This window comes from Peromyscus maniculatus, chromosome 5 (assembly GCF_049852395.1).
Source record: "Peromyscus maniculatus bairdii isolate BWxNUB_F1_BW_parent chromosome 5, HU_Pman_BW_mat_3.1, whole genome shotgun sequence".
NCBI lineage: Eukaryota > Metazoa > Chordata > Mammalia > Rodentia > Cricetidae > Peromyscus > Peromyscus maniculatus.
Window position 1 is genome coordinate 27,618,194 of NC_134856.1, and position 27,797 is coordinate 27,645,990.

A 27,797-nucleotide genomic window follows, 5' to 3' on the forward strand; every position below is an offset into this window, starting at 1 on the left:
AACAGATTCAGGTGTAAATGGAGTGAAAAGCGGAAATAGGTTAGGGCCCTATGGTCCGCTCTCTCATCTCACTTCCTCCACTGTCTGCCTTCTCTTACAGAGTAGAGTCTTTGGGCTTAAACAGTACTTCACCTGAAACAATTCTCAGAGTGGTCTGGGGACCCAGGGCTCCGCAGACCGCTGAAGGTCAGAGGGATTAAACACTACCTTTAAGATAACAGTAGCAATTACTTTATTTACATTTTCCCTTTCACTGTCTCATATTGGCACACAGAGTTCTCCAGAAGCTACGAGATGTGATATTGCAGCAGATTTACTACAGCAAGGGAGCAGACTCCAGCTGTGTGAGGCCAAGCCCACGAGGAAGCAGATTTGCCAAATGCAGAATGATGGCGCTCTCCTTACCAGGTTTTGGTTTTGTTTGGAGACCTTAGTTATTTATCATGAAGTTTGACATTATTTTTAAATTAATGCTTTCCAAGTTTTCATTTCATATAATAAGTACAGCTAGGCAAACCCATATAAACAAAGCTTTCTCTGGTCCTCAGTTAATGTTATGAATGTAAAGGGGTCCCAAAAGTTTGAGGCACGCACTGTTTACGGGGAAGTTGGCTCACATCTTGGTATGCTTTCCTCTAAGTGCTGGTGTGAACCTTCTTTCCGAATGAGATACGGTTAGGGGCTCGGAGAAAGGGACCCCAGCAGTGACACAGGCCACGAACTCTGGGTTTGTTGCAGACATAGGTGGGGTGATCCGGGCAGAAGACGGACCAGAAGGATCTAGAGTGGGTGATGGCGCATGTTGACACTGAGCTGAGCTGGGGTTCAGCCATATCTCAAAACAGACCATTTCCCTCCACCTTCTCTTGATGCTTAAACCCCGGAGGCTCCAACCAGCCTCCACATTGGAATTCCATCTCCCACCGGTTCACACCTTGTCATTAAAGAGTGCCACCACATCTGCAGGACCTGCTCCCACCTGCCCATCCATGTCTACCTCTCTCATTCTCTGTGTCTCTCTCCACATACGCTCTGGGTCCACCATCCATTTTTCTGACTGAGCTGCCTCCCTCCCAGCTGCTTCCTGCGGTCAGTGAGGAAGCCTCCCACCGCCACCCAGCCCTGCTGAATACGCAGGCCAGATGGGTCTTCTTAGAAGCATGCAGCATAGTTACAACCTTCCATTTATTTATGCACCTATCACATGTGCTGGGGATGCCACCCAGGGATAAAGTGTTTCCCTACATACAAGGCCCTGGGTTTGAGCTCCTGCACTACAGAGCAACAAAACCAAGAGAGACAGAGTCAGGTCATTTCTGTCTGGGCTGTATGAGGGACAAGCTTATTTTGCTCCATCTTATATTCATTCTTAGAAATATGCCTGAAGCAGAACATATCTCAATCAAGGGTTATTTTCTGTGCATCCTTTTTTGTGCGTGCCTGAGTGCATGTCTGTGTGTGTGTGTGTGTGTGTGTGTGTGTGTGTGTCTGTCTGTCTCTCTCTATTTGTGTGTACTGAGGTCAGAGGTCAATGTTGGATAACTCTACCTTACTTTTTCCTTTTTTTTACATTTTAAAAAATTTTATGTGTATGAGTGTTCCCCTGCATGTATGTTCACTGTGCCCACAGGCCAGAAGAGGGCATTAGGTCTCCTGGGACTGGAGGCAACAGACAGTTGTGAATCACCATGTAGGTGCTGGAAATCAAACCCAGGGCCTCTCCAAGATCAAGTGCTCCTAACCTCTCAGCCCCACCTTATTTTGAAACAGGGACTCTTACCAATTCAGCAAGACCCGGGCCAACGAGCTCTAGGGACAATGTTGTATCTGCAGCTCCCAGCACTGGGATTACAGATGCAAGGCACCATGTGAATGCCGAGTCTGAACACAGGCCTTCATGCTAACACTCGACAACTGGCCATCTGATCCCAGCCTCCTCAGTCAAGTTTCTCCCCACAGGCAGTGTCTGCTAAACATACCTGCGAGTCACTACACATTCTGCAAGTGCAATCCATGCTGAACCAAGCCGCAGTGCAGTTAGTGTCCCCACAAACAGATGAGAAAAGCCACTGCACAGATGGTAGTTACCGTGCTCAAGGACGCACAGTGACTTCTGAAGTCAGGATTGAATCTCAAGCCTGCAATTCTCTATGGCTCATTCTCTTAGGGTTTATAATCAATATGGACTTAGCCTCCATTGATATGGCTGGAATTCAAAATTATTGTTCCTAGAAATTAATGACTAATTTACAAATGCTAAGAGCAACATGCAAACTGAAGGCTTAATAAACATGCTGGGTTTTTTTTTTTTTTTTAGATTTATTTATTTATTATGTATACAGGAGAGGGCGCCAGATCTCATTACAGATGGTTGTCAGCCACCACATGGTTGCTGGGAATTGAACTCAGGACCTCTGGAAGAGCAGTCGGTACTGTTAACCTCTGAGCCATCTCTCCAGCCCCAAACATGCTGTTTTTATGCTTCAACAGTAGAATGTGTTCTGAAGTTAAACAGTATTTTACAATCATTTAAAACCAGTCATGTTATGTGCAGGCTCTGTCCGCTGTGCGTTCTGCTCTCTAAAAGGAAAGGGCAGTTCAAGACACAAGGCCAAAGCTAAGACGACAGCTTTTCCCGGCCGTATCAAATCCTCATCCAGATAAACACTGAGTACAAGCTGGTAAAGACTTACAGATAGTCTGTGTTCTGTGATGTAAGGAATTAAAACAAAACAAGGCAGGAAGGTTACAATCTCAGCATTAAATGCTAAGGGACCCCTTCGGATCTGAACTACAATTTTCAGCTATGCTTTTCTTGCTATGAGGTCAATGATGACCTTGAACTTACAGTCTTCTTGTCTACCCCTCCTCCCAAATGCTGGGATCACATGAGTGTGCCACCACACCAGGCTTCTGTGGTGCTGAGCTCTTACTCAGAGCCTCATGCAGACCAGACAGGTGCTCTACTAATATCCAGAATGTAGATTGCACAATAAAGTCAAAGTCTAGGACAGCTAAAAATCCTAACAATTTATCAAAAAAATCCATTATTTTTATGTTTAAAATTTAATCTTATATTGGTAAGATTTTTGTAGTTTTATTCAATTATAATTATGGGATACTGACGCTATGGTGAGCACATGATGAAGGGCTGGGGAATTCATGGCAAAGGGTGTTTAGTTTTTATCCTGAGCCAACTTTAACAAGCCATAGTACAAAAAAGTGGGAGGCTGGATGCTGGGGACCATGGGGGATGGAGATGGGCAGAGGATTCTGAAACTGAGACTGCAGTGAGTCTGGATGGCCAAGGAAGGCAGGGGCTGGGGTGCCAGGAAATGACCTGGGGTGGGGAGGGGAGAGACGAGGGTGAGGACAGCAGGACAGCAGGGACAAAAGCCTACAGACTGGAGAGTGCTCATGACAGGGCACAGTGAGCAGGGACACAAGACAAAGGGCGTAAATCTCATGCAAAGCACTCAGGAAAAGATAACCAGTCCTACTCAGGAGCCTCGCAACTTCTGTAAATCAAATTAAAGGGGAGATTAGGGGACGCTTCAAAGGGCACTGTCTGGAATATAACGTTCTCTGGCATAAAGTGTGTGTGTGTGTGTGTGTGTGTGTGTGTGTGTGTGTGTGTGTGTGTGTGTGTGCGTGCGTGTGTGCATGTGGGTGCTACTACTAAAATGTCAGTGAACCCAAAAGCTGAAGGAGCATAAGACAGGATAATAAAGTTAGCATGGTAAGCCTGACCAGATCTTCCAGTACTGGTGTATGCTTTGTTCTCTGAAGAATATTTATAACTACAGTAAACTTACTCCTCCTGGAATTTTTGTTAGCAAGGGGTTATTTCTATTCAGAAATAGAAAATTCAAAGACCTAGTGCCCGCCCCCCTCCCCCGTATGGTAATCTACACTGCTATGTGCCGGTGCTGTCTGCGGGGCCCCAGGTCATCAATTATGTATAGAAATGTACAGTTACAGCAGTAGCCAGTGTCATGGGCCTGTCAGGGCTTTCTTAAGAGGAACAAAACCATCTGATTGTGTCCACTCTTAGACAATCCAGCACAAATGAGAATGAAGAAGATCCATGGGAAAACATAGGTAATTTTCAATATATAGATTGACTTTTTGTAAGGAATGAATTTAAAAGCATACTTGAAGCCAGAAACATAATGAGGGGTAAAAGCCTTGGAAAAAGACACAAGGAAAGGTCCACAGTAGCTCATCAAAGCCACATACTTTAGAATACAAATTCATTTTTCATATATTTGAGGGAAATAACAAATAGGGGTCACCAGGCTCCAACCTCTCTGAACCAAATCCAATGAGTTCTGCATTTACAACAAGGGTAGTCATGTTATTTCAAATAAAATGCCTTGCGATCACAAGCTGATGGCTACGGAGGTGTGTATTTCATTCCAAATGAATGAAGTATGTTTACAAACTGACCTGGGAACAGGTCCATGAAGATGAACGTGAGTAAAATGCAATCTCAGCTATCTTATGGAATTCAGCCATTATGTCAAACACAGGGGGAGCCTTCACTGGGATTTCAATACATTTATTTCTATACATGGCTGCAAAAATTTAGTTACTCTCTTTTCCTCTTGTGGGTAGCCACGGCAGCAGCTGGAGCACTGTGTATTTAAATGCAGAAAGTAACTCTGGCTCCCTCTCACCACCTACATAAATGCTTGAGAAATTTGGAAAAATGATTTTCTTGGAGTGAAATGAGTTTACTTACTTTCCAGCAAGGTATTTGACAGGTTTTTAAACACATATGAGTCATGTTTTCAAGAAACAGACAGAAAACTAAAGTGTATAAAAATACCATTTAAATTTCCTGGAGCCTCACATTTTAAATGTACATCCTCAGTCTTCACCATTTTCTGGGTAGAAGTTTTAATACCTAATTTTTATACGATGATTTGGCTACCATTTAAATATTGAGAGGTAGGGTAGTGATGTCATCACATTACTTTAGGGACCATCATGACACAGGCTAGACCGCAGGCTACCCCCACTCGGTCACACCCTGCTGTCACAACACAGGCTACACCGCAGGCCACCCCACTCGGTCACACTGTAAAGCCGAAAGCATTGTTTAAAACCAGCACCACGAGGTTCCAAATGCCTGGAGCAGATGAGAACCAAATTCATTCCCTTATTGTTTTAAATTTAAAGTGGGCATAACTTGCTGATCATTTATATAAAGTATCATTTAGCAAAGCCGACTTCCACGAGTGTAGAAATGCTTGATTTTCTGAGCTCTGATTTTTTAACAAATGATTCATGCCACTTTGTGCATGAAAAATTCCCACATATTCAACCTCCTTTCAGAGCTGTGGCCCACTGAGCTGAGTGCCCCTTGCTAGCCCAATGCTTTAGAAAACATAAAGCTATGGTCTAGCACAGCACCTCCTAGACTTACCGAGGTCCACACTGTGGCTTCCACACATGCTTAGCTAAACATTTTACAAACTCGGAAACTGCCTTGAGACCATTTTGAAAATCTTTGACTATCAATTTTTAAGTTCATATTTTATTAAAACTTGAAATGGGAAGAAAATTTTCAGTTACCCAAGCACCTTGTGAAAGGTACTTTACATAAGTTACTCCAACCTTCAAAAGCACATTGGTAGCCATTACTCCAAACTGAACAGCGTGCAGGAAGGGCACGGCCATCATGGGTCCTTCCACTTACTCACTTAGCACCTGACCTACTCAAGGTACACTGGAGAGGACTCTGGGATAGCACGAGCCTCCCTTTACTTGACTCTCCCCTACTCCATCTCCTGAGGGGCTTATTTGTAACAGACCCTCCCACCCCAACCTTCTTCCTCTACCGACTTCCATCATCCTAATATATTTGATTTTTGTCTGTCAATACTTGACACTGTATTGAGTTATTTATCAGCTTCCCCCAGGATCTATCTTCGTATCAAACCACTGTGCTCTCTTTGTCTGCAACAGCGTTCAGTTGTTTAAGGGAAGTCTCCAGTGGAGTTGCTGAGTAAACAAGTCCCAGTGCACAGCTGTGAGGCTGAGGTTTGGTGCAGGTTCCGACTGAAAGCTCTCTTCTATTTGACCACAGCTGGTTTACCTTCGAATACTGCACATCCATAAGAAGAGTTTCCAAAAGCTAAAACTGCAGGGAAATGACACATTTTCATAATGAATCCCACAGCCCCTATCCCTCCACCAACAGCCTGCAAATGAAGAAAGCAGCTTCACTAGGAGAAGAGGATGAGCGCTCTCAGGCGGAGACAAAGGAGAACGGACCGACCCTAACCCTGCACTCAGCCTTATTCTGAGTGATGAACACACCACAGGGATGTGAGTGAGAGCACACATTTCTGGATGGATACAGTTCTTATCCTCTTCATCAGCAATTATGTAAAACAGATGCTACAGATGTGGAAATGGACTCGGGGCACTTTCAGTCACCTGGATATCCGTAGTCTTCAGGCACAGGGACAAATGCAGAATTATGTGAGCCACCTGACAGGGTGCTGAGAACCGAACTCATCCTCTCAGAGCATGCAAGCGCTCTTAGCCCAAGCAGCCTCCCCAGCCCCACTGAAATATTTGATGTGAGGAGGCTGAGGAGTCACAACTTTGGCTTGCTTCCACTATGTCCTCCCCGCAATAATGAACTGTCCTGTACCCTCAAACTATGCGCCAGCATAGCCTTTCTCCCTTTTCCCCACAGCACTTGGATGTCGGTGACAAGGAAGTTATACATGCATTTCCTAGCTATAGTAAAAGAAAGATCTGCAGCAGCATCTTGAAGATAGCAGCCACTGGGCCACAGATAGCCAACCCCATCTCGAGGTGACTCCCATACCAGGAAAGGGAGAGGCATCTCAGGAGAGCATCTCAGGGGCTGCGTGGAGGGAGGCTACAATAGAAATACGTGTGAGCTCCCCGCCCAGCAAAGACTGCCAGCTTTCCCACGAGCCAAGAGAAGCACAGAGAAGAGAGCTGGGCTCAGGTCTCTGACCAGGTCTCTCCTGGCAGAGGTAAACCTCAAGGAGTCAAAGCTGTCAGCTGGAGTTCAATGCTCCTAGCGAAGCTGATCCCTGCAGCACCCCCACAAGCACCCCCACAGAGCAGTGTTCTCAGACCTCCTAATGCTGCCACCCTTCACTACAGTTCCTCGTGTTGTGGGGACCCCCGACCATAAAATTATTTCACCGCTACTTCCGAACTGTAATTTTGCTAGTGTAATGAATTGTAAATATCTGATATGTGGGATATCTGTATGCTACTCCTCTGGCGGTCTGGACCCACAGGTTGAGACCCACGGCACTGGCATCAGCCTTCAGGAGGTGTGCATCAAGGACGCCGAGGCCAGAAAGCAGCTGAACCCCAGACCGTGCCCATTCTCTCCACCCGCCTTCTCCTGTGTGGCTAACCTGACAAGGACAAAGAGCAGCTCAAGAGCGGGAGAGCAAGGGAAGCAAGGACCAGGAAAAAACCACCACCATTCTTTCCCACACTGCAGATTATTGATGGAGTGGGTGTGGGGGAGGAAGAGGGGTCTTTTCAGTTAGGTAAGAGACTGAAGCAGCACTAGACTGAAGCAGCACTTCATTTCCTGCATATCCGATCATCTAAAGCTTTACATACATTTATCATATGTCATAGGTAGTTCTACGTAGCCAATAACCACCACTCAGATCCAGACACACCAGTAGCCCAGAACGTTCTAGTGCTCCAGAAGGATTCTTGGTACTCCTGTCCAGCCATCAACCCACCACGACAAGGACACCTGACCTTTAGCACCATGGCGAATTGCTCTAATCTTGAAATTCATATACACAAAATCACACCCATGAACACTTCTGTGTCTGTTTCTGCTCCTCGGTATGACATCTGAGTAACAACTGTGGCTTTGCGAGAGGCAAGGAGCTCACTTCCCCCCAATTTCTGTGTGTGATTATACTATTTAGTTATTCCTCTACTAATAATGAACATGAGGTTTTTCACTTTAGCTTATTTAAAAAGTTGCTATAAATATTTCTGTCTCAGTGGATATACATATCCACTGTAATGTGTGTATATCTCAAAGCGGGATTGCTAGACCCTAAAGCAGCCATACACGCAGCACAGGCAGGACTGACAGGTGACTATCTATAGGACCTGAACCATTTCACACTCATTTTCACCAGCAGTGCCTGGGAATCCCATCTGCTGTATACCTACATCAATATCTGTTAGCGACAATCATACTCAGGTGTAGCTGTTCTGATAAAAAGGTGTCTCACTGCACCTTAATGCTCGTTTTCCTGATTAATTATGATAACAAACCTCTTTTCATATATTTATTGAATATTTGGATCTTTTATGGCTATATTTGAATCCTTGACTGTTAACTAGGTCATCTAGTTTTTATTGATTTGTATGGGGTGTTTTTTCTATTGCTTGGGTACAAATCTTTTGCTGGATAACTGAAAAGTAATGTTTATATTCTAGAAGCCTTCCAGAGCACCAGGGCTTGGGAAATAGACATTTTAATTTTTATGAGATGGAGTTGATCAGTCTTTTTACACACAGCTATGTTTTAGGACTTAAGATGCTCTTCTGTGTTTTCAAGTGGACTGGATATTTTAATCTGGGAGAATGACTGGAGAACCAAAAGTTCATTTGGAAATTTTATTCAAAAAGGAGTATTTGAATTTATGAAGCAAATGTTCAGGAACGCTAATGAATGATGGGGATACTGCCTTCTAGTCATACCCAACTGGCTCCTTCAATAAATCAGCCAAGCTCAACAGACTGCAAAGATTCACCTGCGAAGTTAGTATATCACATCTTTTTTTTTTTTTTTAAATGAACAATCCTCCTCATGAGTATGAGATACCTGATTTATTAGGCATGTTTATTATGATATGACATGGCTGTGTGGAATCAGAAGCCTTCCCATTATATGTTCAATGCCCTAGGGCAGTCTACACAAAGATGTATTTCTGTTGTAATTAGATTTTCTTAGGCATGGTATTTGCCATTGGAATTGGTGTGTCTTTGTGAAGAAAACACTGGTCAGGAAGTTGGAAGGATCTGCAGCCCTCTGACTACCTAGCAATAGTTGGAAGGATCTGCAGCCCTCTGACTACCTAGCAATAGTTGGAAGGATCTGCAGCCCTCTGACTACCTAGCAATAGTAGTTGGAAGGATCTGCACCCTCTGACTACCTAGCAAGATCTTGTTCATGTTCACAGCATCAAGTTCCCCGGACTGAGCCACAAGGTTTGATTTGGATTTTGAATCTATTTTTCTCTATCTACCAAATGCCCCCAAACTAAACCCCAGAGGCCTTCTGTGACCCCTCCCCGCAGCTACTTCTACTTCTAACAACCCACCAAGCATTTCTCTATTGACGATGACTTTGACAGGTACATTTGCTTTCCATTCCTGCTGCCACTGCCTTCCTGATGGCATTGTTATTTCTTTTCTTTGATCACTGCTTCAGCCTGGTCTTCCTCCCTCCAGCCCACCTATGATACATGTTCAGATTCTCACTTCAGCATTTGTACATCAGTTATGACCTCAGTGAATGACCCATGCCCATGGACTTCAGTATCCTCCTCTATAACATGAAGATAACAGTCATACCTGTTTCAGAAAACTGGTGTCTGTATTGGATAAGCAGCGCAAAGTATTAGAGCCATGCTAGAATAGTCCCAGTGGGAGCATGTGACGTGCCAAGGTTCCCGTCAAAACTATTCTATCGCCCTTGAATTGAAACCACCCTTCTCTGAACAAATCAGAAACAAATGCATTAGTTATCTGTTTATATTGCTCCATAGTGCTGGGGTATAATTACACCTTACATAGTGTTGAGCCATAAAAATATTAATTGGGTAGACTGAGGGACGGGTACATTTCTAAAAAAGAGCCTATGACCAATGGAAGTTGTTGTGTTCCCAACCCTACCTCAAGGCTGACAAAGTATTTTCTGTTTATCTCCAACAAAGTAAAAAATGTGTTTGGGGGCTGGAGAGATGGCTCAGAGGTTAAGAGCACTGGCTGTTCTTCCAGAGGTCCTGAGTTCAATTCCCAGCACCCACATGGTGGCTCACAACCATCTGTAATGAGATCTGGCTCCCTCTTCTGGCCTGCAGGGATATGTGCAGACAGAACACTGTATACATAATAAATAAATCTTTAAAAAAAAATGTGTTTGGTACATAAATGGAGTCTATTTGGACAGCTCCAGAAGACTTGTTTTGATAGACTCAGTTAAAGTGGGGTACGTTGTGGAATATTAGTTGGAGAGGTGCTACATTTGTTTGTGCTGTGGAACATTTGTTTAATGATGTCAAGATGTGCTGCACTCTTTCATGTTGCATTTGTTTAACTCTGTGAGGCTGTGTTACTGTGCCTGTCTAAAACATTTGATCAGTCTAACAAAGAGCTGAATGGCCAATAGATAGGCGGGAGAGGGATAGGTGGGCCTGGCAGGCAGAGAGAATAGATAGGAGGAGAAAGAGAGGAGCGAGAAAAGGAGAAAAGAGAGGAGGACACCAGGGGCCAGTTGCCCAGCCAACCAGCCACCTAGCCACACAGCCAGACACGAGTAAGAGATAAAGAGAGGTTTATAGCATAGAGAAAGATAAGAGCCCAGGGGCAAAGGATAGGCAGGACAGTTTAAGTTAAGAAAAGCTGGTCAGAAACAAGCCAAGCTAAGTCTAGGCACTCATAAGTAAGAATACGTCTCCACGTATTTATTTGGGAGCTGGGTGGCGGGCCCCTCAGAGAATAAAGAGTAAAAGAAACCAACTTATTCTGATGGACTCGGTTAAAGTGGGGTGTCCAAATCAAAGGAACAACATGGCCGGTTTGCTTTTCCCCGCTGCCAGCAAGTGCACACTTGAGGAAAACCCCAGCACCACTACAGCACGGAAGCCTCTTCCTTGGCTTCCCTAACTCTCTCTGACGGTCTCCAGTGAGGCAGAGCAGGCAGACACATGACGGCCAACTCTGGGGACCAATCTAAGTCAGCAGAAGAATCTGTGTTCTAACTCCAGTCATGGCATGTGAAGGGCACACTATTACAGCTTAAGATTCAGTACCAGGTGACACACAATCTAGAAATAACCGTTTGTTAATGACATCTTTCATAGTCCTAGAATAAGACAACAAAGCTAAATGCTATCTTACATAGAGAACAATCAGTAATATCCCTGACTCTAAATTTTTCTTTTTCTCTTGAATGTTTTGGAAAAGTGTGTCCTTCTGTAGCCCAGGCTGCCCTGGAATTCCTTATGTAGCCCATGCTAGACTTGAAAGTACAGCAATCCCTGCCTCACCTGCTCAAGGTGCTAGGATTAGAGGTCTGAACTACCATGCCTGCCTTTGAATTTGAACTTTTAACTTTCACTTGGACACTTACCTTTGTGAGACATGGGATAAGTCACTGTGTAATTTAAGAATCACAAAGCACATGTCAAAATATTATTTTAGGAATAGTGGCTAACTTCATGAGTTATATTTGAGACTTAAAGAACAGTTACCAGAAGTTTTGGCGTGAACATCTGAATTTGGGCCTAGAAGTTTAATGGATTAGAACTGTCTTACTATTGAATAGAACTTCAACCATTACACTTAATGGCAAGGAAAGAGAGTTGATTTACCCTACTGAAACAATGTACCAGGTACTCGAACCCTGGAGCCAAGCAGGTTGACTCTGAGTGAGTTCACTTTGCACTGGCCGTGAGAGCAGGAATACAGGCAGGTTCCTTAGCTGCCCCGCCCTCTGCCGCAGAAGCTGGCTAACAGCAATGGCACGGCGCAGCATGTCTGGAAGCACACCTCGGGGGACGGAGAGTTCATGGCCAGACTTGGGTAGGGAAAACAAAGATGATCCCCCTCACCCTCGTTTAAAAAGGTGGGTAATATAGGTTTACATCTTGTTTCAAAATCAATGCCAAATGAATTTCAAATCTGTCAGACTTTGGATACAGGGTAAATAACTGTGCCAGTGAGGTCTGTGGAAGCACTCCATGATTCAGCACAGCAAAACAGATCCATTCACTCCATGAAATAAGTACAGGACAAAAGCTATCTCGTGCCAACCCAGGTCAGATGGCGGCCAGACACAAACATGGCTGGTTTTGCTCTTGGTTTCCAGAAACTTGCAACTTCCAGATGTGGAAAAGAAGGGGTCCCTGCTGTGTGTGTCTGTGACGGGCCTTCATGGGCAGAGCCCCAGCACTGTAAGGGGTGTCAATGGCGCTTCACTGCTGCCGCCGCCGCCTTGGTCAGCAACACTGATTCTGCACGACTGGAGAATATGCTGACTCGTTCCAAGTGACAGCTGATCTCTGATGGGAGTCTAAGTCAATTTTACCTCAAAGTCTACACTTGTCTGTATTTTACAACTCTGTATAATGGGCTACCTTTTAAAGAAAACAGCCTTGAAAAGAAAACACTTTGCTTTCATTTGGAATAATTTATATTCTTAATTCCTTTTGTTTCCCACAGAATTTTCTAAGTGTTGCCTTTTCCTTTGTGACACAAAGATTCTTCCAAGTTTCCAATGCTAAAAATGATCTCTTACTGGGCAACTGTTACACATTTTATAAAAACTCAAATTCAGGTTTTATATAATTCTGATTCAGACTTTTTCCTCTTCTGTCCTACTTGAAAGCAAGGCACATTTTGCTCCCCATGGTTCAGCTCATCTCGTGGGAGAGCACATTTGTCCAGCTGTAAGCTGTTAGATACCATAGCAGGAGTTACTAAGACGAATGCGGGAACGTTTACTGTAGCGCTTCAAATTCATGGCTCCTGTTTCCATGGAAGGGTATTTTAAAATGGTAACAAAACTCTAGCTGAAAGACAACAACACAACGCAGCAAATAACCAGCCTGCTGCTTTCCATCACTGTCCTACACAGCGTCGCCAAAGCGGACTTTCTGTGATAAACGGTCGGTCGCGTCACTGTAGGGACCGACACAATGGCCACTGCCGAATGCAGCGACCAAGCACTGAAAGGTGGCTGCTGCAATGAGAACCAAATTCTCAATTTTATTTGATTTTTAAATTAATTTAAATTTAAATTTAATTAGCCACATGTGGCTACTTACTCACAGATTAGATAGCACAGGCCCACAAAGGCCCAATTGTCTGTTGAGTGCTTCTCAGTGGGGACACGGAACATTAGCTCTATTTTAAGACTATTTGTAATGTTTTCCATGCAATAAAATTTGAGGTTTTTTTTCCCCAGCCTTCTTTGAAAAAGAACATTTAAAATCCAGATGAGTCAGAGCCTCTGTAACTAGAAGGCTCTGCCCATGTGCTGCCCTGAGTCGTCGACTAAAGAAGTTGAGGTTTTAGCACACACCTGTCTCTTTGCTCACGGACTCCTGAGGCTCATCTCTCATCCACCTTATAAACTATGTCTGACAAATATCTACAAAGTGGCTTCAGGTAGTCAAGCATTAAAAAAAAATGAAAACAATAACAAAACTGCATAACCATTAATAAATGAAATGTCAATCAAAGAACTACTGTCCATGACAAAAATAACCTAAAAGCCTATCACAGTAACACATACACTCACTCATAAATCCTTTTTAATTCTACATCAGCCTACTGCCCTTCATGCTCAGGACTTTAGTCAGGTTTTGGAAAGATCCAGAAAGCTGTGTTTTGGTATTTGTTATACCATAGTTCACAATTAACATGGCCAGGCTCCTTTCTAATCAGTTGTTCGTTGAGATGTCTAGCATTTCTTTGGAATCCTTAGATATCGGAATGGTTTAAGAGATGACAAATGTGTGTGTGTACTTTTCAGAATAAAAGGACTGTAAGGAGGTTTTAAGACTGAATGAGAACAAGGGGAAGAGACGAGAAACCGGACCTTTTCGTCACAGCAGAGCTCTGGGCGAGCTGCAGGCAGCACGCAGCGGGAGAGGCTGTGGCTCCAAAGAGAGCCCAAGTGTTGACAGCCGAGGAGGAGTCTGAAAGCTTAGAGGTACAAATGCTCTGTCAGTGGCGCTGTGACAACATCCCTTAATCAGGGCTGCTAAAAATCTCCAAAGCTGCTGGTGATCACTCAGGTGAAAAAATCCACCAGTCTTTGACACTGAATTAGCAATTACTCTTTTTACAAAGATAACAACCCTGGACCGCAGGGACCGTGTGAAGAAAACAAAGGACCTTTCTGTCCAGCCTTGAGTTCTACAAGAGTAAGCCTTCAAGACACTCCTCTCCCTTCCTTTGGAAAAACATCACAATACTAAAACGGTAGTATAGACTATCATTTTAAGAAGTGTATATCCAATTTACGTTGTAAGTGAAAGTTCTACAGAGGTACTAATATTCACACATTCAGTCACATACAGAAGTCACGACCCTGCAGACAACCAAGGAGGGGCCAGTACTGACTCTGCTGGAGAATCTCAAAGGTCTTGCTGGGCAACTCAGCTTTAAGTCAGTCGAGGTGTTATTTCAAAGGAAACTCTGCGTAGATTATCTTCCTTTGCTTCTGAGTACCTGCAGCCCCTCTTAGGGGCTGCCACTTACTAGTCAGCCTCCTGAAAACTTGTTACTCATCATCTGTATCACCAGCATGAGAAAGGCAGCCCCTGTGGACAGGACTGTGTCTCTCACACATGCTCCTTATCAGGGATGCAGACACCTAGTGCTCTCTGTGAAAACGGAGCTTGTTTCCTCGGTATCACAGGAAGAGTTCTACCCTTTGGTGTTAGCATTTGTGTATGCTAGTTACACAGCACAGCACTTTGGTTAACATCATTATTATTGCGGGTCTCTTTGGACAGGCATTTTCACTTCTAAACATCTGCAATCAAGGTAAATGCAGAGAATAGATAAAGAAAATGAGATTATCTTCAATATCCTTTTTTAAGACATATGTATGTGTGGTGTGTGGGTGGGTATGTGTGCATGTGCATGCATGTGGAGGTCAGAGGTTATTGGTGTCTTCCTTGACTGCTCTGACTTTCTCTACTTTAGGCAGGGTATCTTGTGGAACCCAGAGCTCACTGATTCTGCTAGTCTGTCTAGCCACCCACATCCTTGGGATCCCCTGTATCTGCCTCTCAAGCCCTGGGGCTTACTGCGGGCTTTTAACGGGGTGCTAAGGATCTGGGGCTCCAGTCTTCATGCCTGTGTGGCAATTCTTTATCAACACTGGGCACCTCCCCAGACCATCACTGAATATGTCTTTACTGGCAATACTGGCAGGTCAGTTCTCCTGTCAGAACTATGTCTCCAGGAAGGTCCACCTCGAGGTTCCGGCTCTACAGCAGACAGATGAGGCACCCCTGAGGCTTGATTACGGATACAACATAAAGTGAGTAATGTAAGAGGCATTATCCCTTGTTACAATGTTACAGTGAGTGATTTATTCCACAGACTAGCTCAGGGGCCCTAATAAGAACCTATCTCACAGCACTCAATCACATTCGGTTTTCACTTTCAAATCTTTATGAAACAGCCAATGATATTGCTAACCGTACAGTGTAATTGTACAGACTGCTGATGTGGTCAAGCTGCACCCATGATGGGTCCCAAAAGCCACATATCAGTAGCATCAAGTCTGAAAATGAAACTAGACTGGAACTCTGAAGAGAAGGTTAGCCAACCCAATTTAACCAAGACAAAGAAAAGGCCCTAAAAATAATTTGCAAAACCATTTCCTTCATGCGTTTAATAAATATGTGTCAGAATAAACAAAAATCACAGAAACTGAAAGTTTAAAAAAATCAATTAAAATAAAGTCACAGGGCATGGTGGAGAATTATTTCTGGCAGTTATTTGATATAATGTGGTTAGTATTTCTCCTCCTCAGTCAAATTAACACAGTTTGCCACTGTAGATTTACAGTCACGACCGCATGCTCCCAAGAGGCCTGTTCTGAGAACCAGAGGAAGGAAGTCCTTTAAGGCCCAGAGCAGCGTGGACATTCTCTTCCGTGCTTCAGAACTGACTCTGCCATGATCCCCATGTGGCCACCGCTGCCTCCTCCATTTCCCCTTCAAAGTCCTATGTATGGTTGCATTTGTGGCAAGGGCTAGGCTGTCTTGCCTACTGGTCTACCCACTTCTCTCATGCTCTCTGCCACACTGCTGACTGAAAAAAGCTCAGGCAAGGTGCAGTCAGCTTCTGCTTCTGAAGGCCCCAGCAGGACGGCCTGGCACTTGAGGGCTGGTGAGAACCATCTTGCTTCCCTTCATGCCAGGCATGAGAGAAGGACCACAGAACTCTCGAGTGTGTGAGAGCAGTCTCACAGTTCAACTTTTCTCACCCTCATCTTCCTCCACAGAGCTCTGGGTACTTTCCATGGAAGAAAACTCGGTTTTATAAAAACAAAAACTTATTTTCAACTACACTTAGTATTCTTCAGGCTTCATGCTCTTTCCTGTTTCCTGCTGTGGTTTGCATATGGAGTGTGCCCACAGGCTCCTGCTTTTGATACTTGGTTCTCAGCTGCTGTTTTTGGAGGCTGTGAGACTTTGGGGAACAAAGGACCCAGCCGGAAGACACAGACAGCATCAAGAGTGGGTCCTGAGGGTTCCACCCCATTGCTGGAGCCACTTTCTACTTCTTGCTCCGACACGTAGCGAGGAGTGTGGAAGCCCTGTGGCAAGCTCCTGCCACCACAGAATGGGATGCCCCTGCCACCCCTCCTTTCCCACCTCAGTTACCTTCTCACCTTCTCTTCCCTGAAGTTGTTTCTTTCGGGTATGGAGTGTGTATGCATGTGTGTGCACATGCAAGTGTGTGAGTGCACACACACTTCTGTCTGTGTCACAGTTAACAAATAACAAATAACAACTACGCATCTTTCCAAATGCTTAATTAAAAGAAAAAGAAAGTGGCAAATAAAGTCAGTGAGTCATATCATGGCCAGAGAAAGATAATCTAGCAATTGACCTCAGGTTAATTTGGCCATTTTCCTGATAGTATGAGAAGTAATCTGTGTACTTTGCAGGAAGAGAAAGTCAAGATGAGCACGCGTGGATGGCATGCTTAACATTATTACCTTAATAAAAAGTCCTTAGACTTAGGTCCTGAAAGAAATTCAGGCTTCCCTTACCAAATGCTTTCCTGGGTGGGCATGCGTGCGCGCGCGAGCACGCGCATACACACACACACACACACACACACACACACACACACACACACACACACACACACTTGTTCTGAATGAATTTCTCAGATTCCTCATTCATTATCTCACAATGCAGCATGAATGTGATGTAACAAAAATAAAGAGTCATAGGTCAGAATGAAGGCATCCAGATCTACTTCTTCCATTTTCAGGGGACCTCTAGAGAGAGGCATCCCCCTTAGTTACCTTTCCTGGAGCTATGCCAAAACACTGGAAAGCACCCCAGGAGAGAAGAGCTTATTCTGGCTTCCAGTTTGAGGTTGCAGTCCATGGGGGGAGACGGGGGAAGAGGGAGAGAGATGCTGGTGTTCAGCTCACTTCCACATTTTAATTCAGTCCAGCCCATGGAATGGTGCCATCTACATTTTGGGTAAGTCTGCCTGTCCAATTAACCAAATCTAGAAACTTCCTCATGAGTATAGTCAGAGACTGGTATTCTAGGTAATTATCAAATCTATTATATTGCTAATCAATGTTAACCACCACACTCATTAAAATTTCTTTTCTTACATTTATTTTTATATGTATGAGTGCTTGCCTGTGGAGGTCAAGGGCAAGCTGGACTCTAGAACTGGAGGTACAGATGGTTGTGAGCATCCGTGTGAGTGCTGGGAATGAACTCTCCCACAACAGTGACAAGCACTCTTAACCACTGAGCCATCTCTCTAGTCACCACCGCCCCACTCTGGAGTTTCACTGAACTTACTTGGATCACAGCTTTGTTATTTTTTATCTTACAGGGTACTGTTGGCCAATGCTTACTTAGTATTAGTCTTCTTTGTTTCTTGTAAACAAAGTGAAGAACCGCTTAGCTGGTCTGAACAAAGTGAGAATAATGGAAGAGGCCAAAGAAGCAGAGTTGACGCTGGCTTCCAGAGTTGAGTGGGATTTTAGTAGAAGGGGGTGGGAACTAAGGGATTCATAGTAAAGGAGCTTCAGGAGAAAATAAAATGGAATTGTGAGCTGTATGTGGTATATTTCAAAGCAGCAGAACAGCCTAAGACCAACCAAGCTCAGTGCACAGGTTCTCACTGGAGCGCTACAGAAGGAATGCTGCTGAGCTCATAGAAAACTAAGACACACCAACAGCATACTGAAGAACAGGAGAAGTCCTGGGTTCTCAAAGGCAATGGCTGCTGCTCGCTGATCCTAACGGAAGCAGTCTTTATCTCAGGGCATCCGAGGACTATGGATCACAGGAAAGGGATGCCTTCCATGGGGAGAGAACAAAGTGGGCTGTCAGTCCTTAGGAGGAAGGTGGGATCCAGTGCTAAGACAAGAGATCAATATTTAAGAGTATGCCACTTTCCTTTTTGGCATATAAGATATAAGAATGTCTTCTTATGCCATAAGGGAGGGCAAGGAGCTACCAATCATTTATCAGGATACTCCTACTTAACCACAGAGCTTATTGTAGTCCTCTATGTTTGTCTCTTTGCCTGTCTCATTGACTCTTCTTTTCTCTCTGTGTTAACAAAAACACGAGGGAATGATACAAATATGCTGGTCTTTAACCAGAACACGAGTCACAACACAGCCTTTTGGTTTTCCTGAATGATGCATATGTTGACAAGCACCGTTTCTTTTCACCCAAGCGGAGCTGCTTGCCAGGGAACCAAGGGCAACACAGGCCAAAGAGCTTCCAGACTCACTCTGCAGTGCCACACCTATGTTAGAGAGAACGTGGACAAAGAAAAGGTGTCCTAAGCATCTCACTTTGCACGGTGTGTGTGTGTGTGTGTGTGTGTGTGTGTGTGTGTGTGTGTGTGTGTGTGTGTGTGTGATGACACATTTGATTCCTAGCCTGCAGACTTCTTGGTGATGAGAATAAAATGAGGAAGTTTAGTCAAGTACAGAGAATACAGAGTCAGGTTGAGAAAATACCAAATCCAAAACGCCTAAAGTCATCCAACACAGCAGCATGTGAGTGATTGGTATCTGGATTTGTGAGGGGACCGCAGAGTTCACTGTACCCGACTGACTGCATCAGCCTGTCCTTGACAACAGAAAGCCCAACGGGAAGGCTGGTGACAGAAGATCAGATAACCTGCAAAGCAGATAATCTGCTGCTCACAATGGAGCATTAGAAGAGTCTAGTCGACCACCTGAGCCCCCATAATATACCCTTTCCAGCCTGCAGTCAGAGCCCGGGAGGCTATTGACCCAAGCCCAGAGGCAGCATGGACGCCCACAATTAAAAGGCTTTGACCCAACTTCTGACCTCAGTGTCTGCTTCCTGTGGAGACTGTCTGAACTGGCCTAACAGAATCAGAGCTTAGGAAAAGTGCCCAAATTATTTCCATTTTATGGCCCCACTCAACAAACCATTAAGGCCCTATTTGTTCAGATATATGCTGTTCAACAGCTCAAGACAGTCCATATCCATCAGTGTTTATAGAGGGTTATGTTGTCCCCAGTAATTATCCCTACTCTTGTCAAAAGTCAGTTTTTAGTTCAGGCATCCTTTATCTAAAACTGTTTATTGAAGCAGATTCATCAGGAGCCTTGGAGAGCTCATCAGCACAAACACATCCTTGGGAAATGAGACTGCCAATAGGAAAGTTACCATCTTAGTTCTGTAATTGTTGCAGATGTTAGGACTAACTGTGTCCAATACTGAGATAGCTAGCCTAAAATGAATTTAGGAATATATACGTACACACATAGACAGAGATATATGTAATAACAATTAATGAAAAATGAGGTCATGAACTTGGAAAAGAACAATGAGGGATGTATGGGGGATGGGGGAGGAAAGGGAAGGGAGAAATGTAATTATACTACAATCTCAAAAATTAAAAGAAAGAAATATTCTCTCATTTAATTGCCTATGAGGCTGAATAACTAAGAAGCTCAGAAGTGAGAAATAAGCTTCCCTGAAGGTCAAACTTTCAAAATGGAGAACACATCTGGCTGAAAGAAAATGGTTTATGTGAAATATCAATGCTTGTTGTAGAGTCCTTTGCTCTACACGAATGCATCCATTTCTATATCTTTTACTCTTTCCAAAGGGCACGCCAACAGGAGTCTACCCTCTTTCCCTGACTACTTCTCAAAACCCTACCAATTATATGTAAAGGGATGTAAAGTTCCCGAGAGCTTCAAAGTGGCCTGGCCCTTGACAGACTAGACAGGTCAAAGTTCATGCAGTGATTCCTGCTATACAAATAGCTGTCACTGTCTACACACTGGGGAATGAAGAGAATATGGGAGAGCAAGCAGGAGAGAGCTACCCTCCTGTTTAAGAGGCATTTTGAGCAGACTTTGATAACTACTGGGAAAGAAGCTCCCTAAAGGACTAGCTTCACGTAAGCACAGCATTAAAAGTATGGCTGGGCAAATAAAATGTTTGAAACGAGCATTTGTTGGTTTTCATTTCTCTGAGGCAACTTCTAACCCTATCAAAAGGAGGACAAAATCAGCAACTATGGTACAACCGAAGGAGAAAATGCCTTTTCTTTTGAGTATATGTTGAAGTGTGTCTTCCACAGAGGCATACAGGCTGCCTGTGTAACTCTGCATTTGGTAATCACGCAGATGACATGGCCCAGTGGACTCATGATGGTACACTTCAAGTTACCAGAAGGTAATTACAGAGAGTCTGGGAGATGAGAATTCTGCCTCATAAAACCTACTTACCATCAATGTGCAAACAACTATCTTTAGGTGATATATTTTACTTTTTTTCAAACTAAAGAGATCCTGCCAATGTTTATTTTTAGTTTGAAAAATAACCCAATTCCCCACATGTACTTAGCTTTAGCTCGGAATATGTGTTCTGAGTGCCTGCCACTCACAAGGAACTAAACCTGCTGGTGCAGAAAGCCACACAGAGATTACACCATCATACATTATACATCACAGTGCGGGATGTAGGAAATCTGGTGACATATTTTGAAGCGAATTCATCTGATTCCTGTATACAACTGTACCAGCACACACCAATATACAAACAATATGTCTATATTATTATCATTATAGTTATTATAATGTAGTTTTCTTATGCTTTCCCCTTTAAACGTTATTAATATTTCAATAAAGGAATCAAATAGTTACTTACAGAAGCATAAAAGTAGCATTGCTTATTTTAATTTCTATAATCTGAGAGAATAGATAAGGCACACAGTTATGGACTGGAGCACATTTTAAATTTAAACAGTTCCAAAATCTCTTGAGTGATGAAATTCTGTCTACCTCTTCATCAAAACTTTCAATTTGTCAGACATTCATTTGTAGTGAGAATTTTGCCACATAGACAGCAGCAGGTTCTGTAGGAACTGAACTTCATACATTCTGGTGGTTCTTCTTAAAAGAATGGAATATAAAATTAGTTTCAGGCCTTAGGAAGGGGCCTGTACAAATGAAGGTCCTTCATTAGCTTCTGGATAAATCTGCCTCTGCTTGTCAGCCTTGTAACCAACTTCCATTCTGGGATGATGTAAAACAGAACAACAAGTATCTGAAATTTAAGTTAGGGCGGAAACATATTGCCCTTAAAGTTAATTAGAAGAGCTGTGTGGTCATTTGTGCGACTGAACCACCAAGACACCCCTAGAAACCTACTCCACTATCACCGTGTGCAATGCCAGGAAGAGGCCACGGTTAATCACTCATTTCCACTTTCAATCCGTCTCAATTACTGTTATGGGATGCTTCAATTAGTCATTCCCTCTCTCTCCTGGGATAGGCAGAGATTAGAGATAACTCATCCCAAATAGACTCCACAGTTTGAACCCTTCCACCCGCCAAAGAAAAATCCTCACTGGAGACAAGCAAGATCTGCTGTCACCCACCCTGCAATCTGTCACTGCCACTCTTTCAGACAAAGAGGAGCCATCCGTCTTCAGGGAAGCAAGGGTTTCTTTCCCTTCCCCCAAAGGAGCAAGTTCTGTTTCTACCACATACTTGCCCCAAGTCAGCCCTAGGCAATCTTTCTTAAAGACCGCCCTTGGATGGCCCTTTCTGGAAGCTAGCCCCTAAGATCCTCCTTGCACTATCAGTCACCTAGATGGCATTTGCATCTCTCTGCTTGTTAATGAGAGAGCTTAGCTTTCAATTCTAAACTCTCCAAAAGCAAGCACTTCAACGACTCTTGAAGAAGTATTTGTGGATCAACGTTTACAGATCACTACCCTCAAATAATGATCCCTAAATTCAGAAGGAAAAATAAAACGTTTCCCATCTTTAGAAAAGGCATGTGGTCTTCCTAAATTCATGGGATAATAAAGAATTCTAAGCCAACAAAGGCTTTGGTTATGCTTCTCCCTTTGCAGAAATAGAAGTTCGTGAGTTCTACCACCACGCCACAGAACATGCCCATGCTGGGTGTTCCAGCAGCAGTATAAAAGTGGCACTTATATAAGAGTACTACAAATTGCCTTCCTAGTTCCCTTTTCAGAAGCCCTTGACTCTCCTGGGGAGGGGGAGGGCCTTGACTGGCTCCAGGTCTGTGTATGGTGATGAGCTTCTAATTGGTCCCATCTTTATTTGTGCCATTCCTGGATGTGTAGGACATTAGCATCATGGGCACTTACTAGCTTTCAGGACAGCTTTCCTCAACAGCTCAGTTTCCACGGACTGGACAGGGCAGGTGGAAGGGGAGCCTGGAGCCATTTCCCTGTCTGTGTTCTCAGCGCCTGTAAGGAGCTGCCACACATTCAACATGCAGTGAATTGACAGAAAGAGTCACAGAGTGGGTGTCATCGAATAGTGAGATCGTGTGTTTTAAAAACTGACTTCAGACTGTACTGCTCAAGATCACGGTGAATGACCGGAAGAATTTTAAACATTAACAGACTATACTAAAAAAAATACAACACTGGAATTAATTTTTTTTTCCCTTTTTTTTCCCAGAGCTGAGGACAGAACCCAGGGCCTTGCGCTTGCTAGGCAAGCGCTCTACCACTGAGCTAAATCCCCAACCCCTGGAAATTACTTTATAAGGAGCTAGGATAGATGTTCTTGATGTACTACTGAGAAGTCCTAAGTATGGAGATATTCTTAATATATAAAGCCTTCTTCTAGGAAAATTCCAGAACTGAAGAGATTGAAAATATCCCAAATGCATTTAAAATCAAATCATTTTAAAATTTCACATAAAATTATTATATTATATACTGACTTTTCTCATCAGAATGTATGTTGCTTTGAACACAGTTAAATTCCAACTCAATCTTGACTCACAAAAGTCTTCTCTATCATGGGCCTCAAATATCTCTATGCTTCAAAATATAATTAGATTCATACTGGTGGGTGGAGCATTTAATAGGGAGGAAACCTGTCTTCTTTGGTACCCTCTCACCTCTGCATCATCTCCACATGCACCTCACCTCTGCATCATCTCCACATACACCTCACCTCTGCATCATCTCCATATACACCTCACCTCTGCATTATCTCCACATGCACTTCACTTCTGCATCATCTCCATATACACCTCACCTCTGCATCATCTCCACATGCACTTCACCTCTACATCATCTCCTCATACACCTCCGCTGTGGGATGTCTTTCTGTATGTTGTGAATATGTGTTGCTCTGATTGGTTGATAAAATAAAGCTGTTTGGCTTATTGCAGGGCAGCTTAGAAGCAGGCAGGAAATACAAGCAGATAGACAGGAAGAAGAAAGGCTGAAGGGAAGAGACGCCAGCCAGCCACCCAAGGAGCAACATGGAATGGGACTCAGGTAAAGCCACAGAACATGTGGTGATACACAGATTAATAGTTATGGGCTAATTTAAGATATAAGAGCTAGCTAGCAAGAGGCCTGCCATAAACTATACAGTTTGTAATTAACATAAGCCTCTACTTGGGTGTGAGCAGTTTCAGGACCGGGCGGGACACAGGACAACTTCCAACTCCACACCTCACTTCTCTGCAACATTTCCACATACACCTCACCTCTGCATCATCTCCACATGCACCTCACCTCTCTGCATCATCTCCATATACACCTCACCTTTGCATCATCTCCACATGCACCTCACCTCTCTGCATCATCTCCATATACACCTCACCTCTGCATCATCTCCATATGCACCTCACCTCTCTACATCATCTCCATATGCACCTCACCTCTCTACATCATCTCCACATACACCTCACCTCTGCATCATCTCCATATATACCTCACCTCTCTACATCATCTCCACATATACCTCACCTCTGCATCATCTCCACATATACCTCACCTCTCTGCATCATCTCCACATATACCTCACCTCTCTGCATCATCTCCACATGCACCTCACCTCTGCATCATCTCCACATACACCTCACCTCTGCATCATTTCCTCATATATCTCACCTCTCTGCATATCATCTCCACATATACCTCACCTCTCTGCATCATCTCCACATGCACCTTACCTCTGCATCATCTCCACATGCACCTCACCTCTGCATCATCTCCACATGCACCTCACCTCTGCATCATCTCCACATACACCTCACCTCTGCATCATCTCCACATATACCTCACCTCTCTGCATCATCTCCTCATATACCTCACCTCTCTGCATCATCTCCATATACACCTCTCTGAATCATCTCCACATGCACCTCACCTCTGCATCATCTCTACATACACCTCACCTCTGCATCATCTCCTCATATACCTCACCTCTCTGCATCATCTCCACACACATGGTTCTTACAGTATCTTTTTCATGAAGGCCTTTGGAAGCTGCACCTGTCTCCTTCCCTACTGTGGTTGTTAGCAAGCTCGTCACAGCGTGAAAGCATGGCTGTTGTCTCAGTGACCACTTCAGTTTTTGCTTTCAGTGTTGAATCTAAAAGACTGTAGTAGGCAACTAGACATGAGCAAGTGATTCAAGGCGATTCTAGGAGACCGAGAGGCTTCTTAATAACAGTAAACAACCTACATCCTAAGTATCTTGGTCCAGGTAGTCCTTTGCAAATTCTCCAAATTTGTTTCATTCTCTCAATTACTGTAGGATAGGTTCCACTACTCTCCCATTCTACATCTGGCCAATATGAAGCTCAGAAGGCTGAACAACTAGACACTGAGGCCACAGTGATACAATCTCACATAGGCTTCACAGGCTTTTTGATGACAGCCGTGATGATAACAGCTAGAACTTGCGATAGTTAATACTCAAAGGAGCACTTGCTGGATGGTGCCCATGTTCTAAGCACTGTGCCTATTCACTTGATAACAAACATTGTGTGACAGCACAGGCAGAAGGCTGAGGTAGGAGCCTGCCTGGGCTACGAAGTGAGTTGCTATTCAAAGAGGGCGGAGTCTTTCAGTCACTGGGGTGAGCTCTGAGGTTTTAAAGCTTGGCCCCCCTTCCTGTTCTCTCTCCCTCCCTCCTTCCCTCCCACCCACCTCTGCTTCCTGTGTATGGGTGAGAATGTGATCAGCCAGCTTCCTGTTCCTGATACCATGTTTCCTGACTATTGCCACGTCTGCCCTGCCGTGTTGGAATTTATCCCTCCAGAGCTCTAAACCAAAATAAAGCCTTTCTTTGTAAGTAGCTTACCAAAGCTTTTTTGTTTTTGTTTTTCGAGACGGGGTCTCTCTGTGTAACAGCTCTCTGGCTGTCCTGGAGCTTGCTTTGTAGACCAGATTAGTTTTGAACTCACAGAGATCCACCTGCCTCTGCATTCCCAGTGCTGGGATTAAAGGCGTGCGCCCCACCACCACCTGGCTTCTTGGCGTATTTTTTCCCAGCAACACAGAAGTAATTAATGTATCTCATCTTAGCGTGCTTTATATCAACTGAACACAGGCCTGAAACATTTATGAGGAGAGAACATCAGTTGACAAAATGTTCCCACCAGATTAGCCTGTGGTACGTTTTTTTGTTTGTTTGTTTGTTTGTTTGTTTTGTTTTGTTTTTAAATTTTTATTGATGATGGATGGGGGAAGACACAACTCACTATGGACCCCCGGGGCTGGTGGTCCTGGGGTAAGAAAGCAGGTTAAAATAGCCACAGGGAGTAAACCAGGAAGCAGCATTCTTCCATGGCTGTTTCAATTTTTGCCTCCAGGTTTCGGTCTTAAGTTCCTGCTCTGACTTCCCTGGATGGTGGACTACAAATCCTAAGATGAAATAAACCCTTTCCCTGCCAAGTTGATTATGGCCATGGTGTTTTATCACAGCAATAGAAACTCTAAGACACCTGCAGCAGCCTACTGCATAAGTACCAAACAGAATAATATATAACAGTACAAGTTTCCAGATGTTTGACTTTGCAGCTGTCCAACAAGGAGTGGAGTGAACTTTGATATGACACACATCCATAAACACACATGTGTGCACATACACAGTCTAATGCTGGCATAAATGAAACATAAAGAGCCATGACTACTCATAGTTAGGAGGTAAGTGGGTATATTTTCATTTTGATATTTATATACTGTCTTTTTGTTTCTATATATTTGAGAATATAATTTTAAAAAACAGAACATCTACATGGGTAATCTTTAAAGTACAAGCCTTTCTTCAATAATTTCTAAGACTTAAACACCCTCACTCAAAGGACTTATTCTGAAAGCCAGCCATAGTGGTGCATGTCTTCAATCCCAACACCTGGGAGGCAGAGGCAGAGGCAGGCAGCTCTCTGTGAGGCCAGTCTGGTCTACAGAGTGAGTTCCAGGACAGCCAGGGCCACATAGAAACACCTTGTTTCCAATGAAAGAAAAAACCAACAAACAAAAACAAGTCTGTCTATAGAAGTGTCTTCATTTGTTAATGGCATTTTCTTTTTAATTTTTACTGTTTTGAGTGTGTGGGTCTTTTGCCTGCATATCAGTGTACCACATGCTTCCCTAGGGCTCATGGAAGCCAGAAGAGGGCATCAGACGGAACTCAAGTAATAGATGGTTGTGAGCCAAGTCCCCTGGAGGAGGAGCAGCGCCCTTACCCCTCAGCAATATTTTCCTTACAAATAGGAGCTGCAATATAAACACCTTGCTTCCCTCGAATGTTCTTTCCACCTTGTTCCCTTGGACAGTTGAATTGCCAAACCCACTGACTTTCATTCCCTCTGCCACAACTGGACTCAGGTTTTCATTTTATTACCCAGTGTCAGATACAGGAGTGGAAGCAGATACAACAGCAGGTTTTTCTACACAGCATGTTCCTCCCCACTTCTCCCTGATCCCTACAGCAATCATAGAAGACACTACTAGCATCTCTCTCAACCAGATACCCTCAGTATGTCCACAGTTTCAATTTGTAAGTGACGTCATCAGCAGAATGCCTGCCTACTATACACAGGCCTGAGGTTCTCTTCCCAACTCTCTCCAGATGTGTAATAATACCAAGAGGTTGAACATGTTTTTAGTTAATGGGCACCCTTATACTGTGGCATTTCATGTCATGTGTTCCAGATTGACAAGTTGTTTAAGCATTTGATTATTTTGTCCTTCAAAATGTGTGTGTTAGAGTTCCAAGAACAGCATAATGAAGGCCTATACAGCTTTGCCTTGTATTCACCAATTGCTGGTGAGTAACATTTTGCTATTTTCTCTCAACCCGCTGGCTTTCCTTGGACTGCACGGCATTCTATATACCCACATGCTGTCGCTTAGCCTTCGAGTCTAACACAGACACTTTAACCGTAAAAACTTCCTTCTCTAGCTTCTTCCTGCCTATGTCTCCAGCTCTCCTTCCCTCTCCC

At 43.8% G+C, this 27,797-nt stretch overlaps 1 protein-coding gene and 1 long non-coding RNA gene across 11 annotated transcripts in view; one reads left to right on the forward strand and one right to left on the reverse strand.

Moving 5' to 3' along the window:
* Slc10a7 (solute carrier family 10 member 7) overlaps positions 1-27,797 on the reverse strand; it is a 231,452-nt gene that overhangs the window by 83,386 nt on the left and 120,269 nt on the right. The gene's annotated exons all lie outside the window — the stretch shown is intronic.
* LOC121829378 (uncharacterized) lies at positions 17,264-26,249 on the forward strand. 2 transcript variants are annotated; one of them, XR_006072167.2, is made up of 5 exons: positions 17,265-17,516; positions 23,724-23,832; positions 25,533-25,638; positions 25,876-25,963; positions 26,163-26,249. It is a non-coding gene; the product is annotated as an uncharacterized LOC121829378 (long non-coding RNA). The 2 variants fall into 2 exon arrangements; XR_013051233.1 differs by having other exon boundaries at positions 17,264-17,516; positions 25,533-25,963.